Below are 6,541 nucleotides of genomic sequence, written 5' to 3'. Positions count from 1 at the left end.
CCACTGGCTGCCGCAAGAGAGGAGGCCCGAAGAGGAGATACAAGGACTGCCTGAAACAGTCCCTCAGCCTTGGCAATATTGACCACAACCATTGGTCTACCCTGGCCTCCAATCGGGAGGCCTGGAGACACACCATCTATAACGCTGCTGCTGCTTTCGAGAACACACGCAGGATCACTCTCGAGGAGAAAAGACAACGCAGAAAGAATCGCGTCTTGTTGATATCACCTGGAGAGTCTTTCTGCTGTATGTTCTGCAACCGGACTTGTCTATCTCGCATTGGCCTTTTTAGCCATCAGCGTGCTTGTAGCAAGCGTGGGTAGAGCCCCTCTCAAATCTTCGTTCGCGAAGCCTAGCCATGAATTGTGATGAACACCTTCGCTATGAGTTATCAATAGATAGATGGTTTTCTGATTTTTTAGGTTTTAGTGTTAGTCACCATGATGGCACCTTTTTGCAAGCAGTAGAGTTAATAGAAAATTATGACTGTAAAGCAAATGCATTATTATATTCAAACTAACACACTTAGTAGCCCACAATCAGATGATAAAAGGGTGTGTTATTTTGGATAGTAGCTGTGGAGAAGAGATCAAAGTACCGCAATCTTGGTTTGTGAGGAGTGATCAGTGGCAGTCAGAATGCCGTCACTGGTGGCGTCGATGGTCACTGTGGCATTGACACTCACTGTTGGCCTGACTACAGGTTTTATTACAGAAATTAACCCAAGACAAAACATGTGGGTTACGTGGGCAAATCAAACTGGGCAAAATTACTTTTGTCTGTCTTTGGCAATGCCTGGAGATCCTTTTTGTACGTACCTTATTGGCTATCCTATGTTTGAGGAAAGGGCATTTGACAGAGGGTTTAGTGGTAGTTTTACTGACATGGAGCATCTGTATAACAACACCAGACGAAACAAGAGCTCCAATGGAGAGTGTATGTGGAGCAACACTGTGCCTGTGATGCAAAGTGCCTTTGCACAACAATATCTTCTACAGCACCTGAACCATTCAAGTCCACTTCCCTTACAAGAATTAGACCTATTAGGCTCTGTAGCACCTGCTCAGTGGGCAAATGTGACCTCATATACCAACTGCAGCAATGTTAGCCCTGAAGAACAACCATGGAATGGAACAGGGGTAGTTGATTTTGGGGAGCCTTGGTACCTTCAGCTTCACATACAGGGTGAAGAATTAACAGGGAGTGGCTATCAAAATCTGAGTGGTAATTCTGAACACTGGAATTTTTCTGAGAACAGTGCAGGGCAATTTAGTGTCAACACATCTGGAGGCTTTTTATTACCACCAGGAGATTTTATTATTTGTGGTAATCGTGCATGGGAAGGTATTCTTTTTCATCCAGTGGGAGGTCCATGTTATATTGGAAAATTAACACTCTTTGCCCCCAGACTAAGGCAATTGTGGAACGAAACACGACGTATGAAAAGAAATCATCATCGCTTTGGTCTAGACTGTGATGATGATGTTAGAATTGGATCAGATGCAGGGACAATAGCATTAGCCATTTTTCTTCCTGGAGGAGCTGCCGCTTCTAATCAGGCAAAAGTGCTCAGCATGCTGGAGTATTAAGCAGTTTAACACAACATCCAGTGTCATATCACAGTTTCTGATTGATGAAGGTAGTGTATGACACACAGTTTTGCAAAATAGAGCAGCAATTGACTTTTTACTGCTAGCACAAGGCCATGGGTATCAGGAATTTGAAAGAATGTGTTGCATGAATTTGACCATTCACGCAACAAACACAGTTGCAGACCTTACAAGAGCGTTTAGATCATGTTACTTATGGTACATCATCATTTACTGATTGGCTTAAAGGACTTGGATTGGGACCATGGCTTAAGCAAATTGCTCAATGGTTGGCACCCGTTGTCTTTCTGCTTCTAGGAGTATGTATTTTTCTGCCATGTCTGGTACAATGTTTTCGCAGCTTAATGGCTCCAACTGTATCTGCTTTGTTTAAAGAAAAAGGGGGAAGTGTAGGGATTTCTAGTGCTAACATAGAGGATATGGTGCAGCTGTGAGAACATAACCTTATGTTGCAATTGTGAAAAAATGATCTGTTGTTCTAATGGTCTTCTGATGGTACCAGGATGTGAAAGATCTACCAAGAGAAACAGTAGTAAAACTAGATATACAAAACAGGGTCTCAGTACCAGCTATCGGAGTGGGAAAGGACATAAAGAATGTTAAAGAAATAGAGTTAATAGAAGAGTATTGTTAGAAAACTGTATAAAAGACTGCTGCTTGATTCCAATAAATGGCGTTCTGTGATCACATGAAAACCCCACAGGCAGGTGCCCTCCCAAAGGCCCCCAAACGTCCTCAACACCCCCAGTGATGTCACCACTGTCCCTGTGATGTCACTGGTGTTCCCAATGATGTCACAGCTGTCCAATTGATGTCATCACAGTCCCTGTGATGTCACTAGACAGTTGTGATGTCACTGGTCTCCACTGATGCCACTGATGTCCCCACAGATGTCACTGTCCTTGTGATGTCACTGTTGTCCCCAGGGGTGGTCCCTGTGTCCCCAATGATGCCACCACTGTCCTCGGTGATTTCACCGCTCTTCCCAGCGATGTCACCAATGTCCCCAATGATGTCACTGCTGTCTCTGTGACCTCATCACTGTCCCTTTGATGTCACTGCTATCCCTGTGATGTCACCATCACCCCCAATGATGTCACTGGTCCTCTGTGATGTCACTGATGTCCTCAGAGGTGACAGCGGTGTCCTTTGATGTCACTGATGTCACTAATGTCACTGTGATCTCACTGCTGTCCCTTTGATGTCACTACTATCCCTGTGATGTCAGCAGTCTCCAGTGATGTCACTTCTGTCTCCGTGGATGTCACCACTGTCCCATGTGATGTCCCTGCTGTCCCCAAGGGTGGTCCCTGTGTCCCCAAAATGTCACTGCTGTCCCTGTGATGTCACCTCTCTCCCAAGTGGTAGTACCATGTCCCCGTGATGTCACTGATGCCCCTATGATGTCACCAGATCCCTGTGATGTCACTGATCTTCTTTGATGTCACCGCTGTCCCCTCTGATGTCACCAATGTCCCCAATGATGTCACTGCTGTCCCTATGATGTCATCACTGTCCCTTTGATGTCCTTGATGTCCCTGTGATGTCACTGGTCTCCAGTGATATCACTGCTGTCCTCACGGGTGTCACCACTGCACCCTGGGATGTCACTGTTGTCCCCAGGGGTGGTCCCTGTGTCCCCAATGACATCATCAGACCCCTGTGATGTCACTGGTCCAAAATGATGTCACTGATGTCCCTCTGATGTCACCAGTGTCCTGTGATGTCACCAGTGACACTGATAATGTCACTGGTGTCTCTGTGATATCACCCCTGGCCTTGTGAAGTCATCGATGTCCCCTGTGATGTCAAAGATGTCCCCATTAATTTCACTGATGTCTCTGTGGTGTCATCACTGTTTTCTGTGATGTCAACAATATCCCCAATGACGTCACTGCTGTCTCTGTGGTGTCACTACTGTGCCAAGCCGTGGCACCATGTCCCCGTCATGTCACAAATGCCAGTGAGGTCCCTGTGACATCACAGCTGTCCCTTTCTTGTCAGCAGTCCCCTGTGATGTCACTGGTCCCTAAGGATGTCACCCATCTCCCTGTGATGTCACCACTATCTCCTGTGATGTCAACAATGACTGCGATGATGTCACTGTGATGTCACCCCTGGTCTTGTGAAGTCACTGAAATCCCCTGTGATGTCACCAATGTCCCCATGACATCACATCTGTCCCTTTCTTTTCAACAGTCCCCTGTGACGTCACTGGTTCCCAGTGATGTCACTGCTGTCTCTGTGATGTCACCACTGTCCCCAGCAGTGGTTCCATGTCCCCATGGTGTCACTGATTTCCTTATGACATCAGGGTTGTCCTTTCTTTGTCACCAGTGCCCTGTAATGTCACTGGTCCCTAGTGATGACACTGCTGTCCCTAGGGGTGGCATCATATCCCTGTGATGCCACTGGTCTCCAGGGATGTTACCGCTGTCCCTGTGATGTCACCATTGTCCCTGTGATGTCCCTTCTGTCCCTGTGACATCACCGCTGTTCATTTGATGTCAATGATGTCCCTGTGGTGTCACCGCTGTCCCCAGTGATGTCACTGGTTCTCTGTGATTACACTGATGTCCCCAGAGGTTGCACCAGTGTCCTTTGATGTCACCGATGTCCCTGTGATGTCACTGCTGTCCCCGTGATGCCATAGCTGTCCCCACCAGTGGCACCATGTAGTTGTGATGTCAGCGATGTCCCAGTGATGTCACCAGATCCCTGTGTTGTCACGGGTCTCCAGTGATGTCACTGCTGTCCCTTTGATGGCACTGATGTCTTTGTGAATTCATCTCTGTCTCCAGTCATGTCACTGGTCCTGGTGATGTCAGGGGTCTCCAGTGACATCACTGATGTCCCTTTGATGTCACTTCTGTCTCTGTGATGTCACCAGTCCCCTGTAAAGTCACTACTGTCCCTGCTATTCATCACTGTCCCCAGGGATGGCCCCAGTCCCAATGATGTCACTGCTGTCCTCTGGGATGTCACTGGTCTCCAGTGATGTCACTGATATCCCTTTGATGGCACCAGTGTCCTTCAGTGTCACTGCTGTCCCCAGGGGTGTCAGCCAGTGCCCTTGTGATATCACTGCTCCCCAGTGATGTCACCCCTGTCTTCAGGGTGTCACCTGTGTCCTGGGGGTGGCACTTGCAGCAGACTACAAAGATGCACACTCAGACTGTTGACAGGCAATGACCTTTATTACCAACAACCATAGATCTTTTCTAGGCTTTTCCCCTGTCCACGCCACACAAGTTATTCTTCATTGGCTCTGTGCTACTGTACACGCTTCAGTTCATCTTCTGGGAGGTGCTCAGTGTCTTTTCGCCTGCTGGCACATCTCAAAACAACACCTGTCACTGCAGTTTCTCCTCTTCTGCTTTCTCATTCTGTATGTTTACATTCCTTTATGAGCTCACAGCTGTAACTGCTCAAATTCAAGGCCTAAGCTGCCCACAACCCAACCCTTTCCCACAATTCCCCCTTTTTGTTTTTCTGACGAGCATTAGCAGGCAGTAAATGCCCAGCTTTACCACTTGTTTGGTCCAGGCACTAAAACTCTATCCATTCAACCACCCATCAATGCCAAAAATCCTTTGTCCTGTGCTATCCTCCAAGTTGCCGCCTGCAAGCCCGCCATGCTCCTGTACATGTAACAGAGCAGGGTTTTTAAGGATTAACTCAGATGGAGTTTGGTACCACCTTCTGTCAAAGATGCTCTGGTCATGCTGAAATATAACAGAGACAGCTTGTTCTGTTCTGCTGACTGTACTGAAGTAAGAGATAGAAGGGATGTTCTTTGAGCAACCCAGCAGTCATGAATAAAGATAAGGTGGGCATTTGAGGGGGATAAGAAGGCCATGGGTCAGGAGATTTTGCAAACTAGGTCATTGAACAAAGAAAGTTGAAAAGTTCACATGAGGAAGAAGAGCAAAAGATCCCCAAGATGAGGCCGAAGAACAGGAATGACCACCTTAACACCCCTCCCCCCAAAAAGGACGATTCTAGAAAACTCCCCCTCAAGCTCTGCCTAAACCCCACCTATTATCAATATGTACGGTTAGATGTGGCAATCATTTGAATATGTACGTAAAGATGTTTTAACCTGTCATGAAAACTGTATAAATTACCTGGCTTTTCACTGGAAACTCGGGAGCTAGTTTATCGAACGCGAGTTGGCCAGAATCCCTAACGATGCTCAAAATAAATACCTTGCTGTTTAAAGACAAAATTTGTCTCTTGAGCACTTAATTCTGTGCTGTTTTTGCATCATTCCTGGCGAACCACCAGGAGTTAACTCCGCTGGTGCTGGAATCCAGGGGGCCTGGGGATCCTCGGGGGTCCCCGACTGGATTTTCAATGGGCGAGACTCCCCGACCCCTCGGCTTCTCACACAGGTGGCCAAGGACTTCTGCTCATCATAAAAAGGTATTTATATTTGCTTTTTGTTTGATTTTGTTGAATTTACCCCTTGAGATGGAGATAGGACGTTGTCTCACAGGGTTATGAGAAGGGATGCCTTCTCAGTTTGCATTATATTGCATTTGGCCAAAAATTGTTTGTTTTGACTTGAAGATTTGGGGGCTTTGTTCTTATGCTTCCTTTGGGTTGTCTTAAGATTTGGGAAGTGATACCTTGGAGTGTTGATGTTTTGATTTTTTTTAATTTTTGTAGATCTTAGAAGTAGTTATGTAGTAAAAGTAGATTTTAGAGTAGCAGCAATATTACCCTTTACCCTTAACACCCCAGCTCAAACCCTTGTTACTCATTCCCATATCAATTCCCTAAATTCTTTAGCATATTTAGTCTCTTTTTCAAGGCAGAACATCCTAACCCTGAGCAAGAAGATATAGACATAGACCCAACAACCTTCAGGCCTAGAGTTCTGGAAGGCCTCCAAGGACACTACGTGCTCTGAGGAAGATGAAGATGAA

This window comes from Empidonax traillii, unplaced genomic scaffold (assembly GCF_003031625.1).
Source record: "Empidonax traillii isolate 1590-97213 ecotype Southwest subspecies unplaced genomic scaffold, ASM303162v1 scaffold2072:size39945, whole genome shotgun sequence".
NCBI classification, from domain to species: Eukaryota; Metazoa; Chordata; class Aves; order Passeriformes; family Tyrannidae; genus Empidonax; species Empidonax traillii.
Note: the sequence above shows the minus strand (reverse complement) of the source record.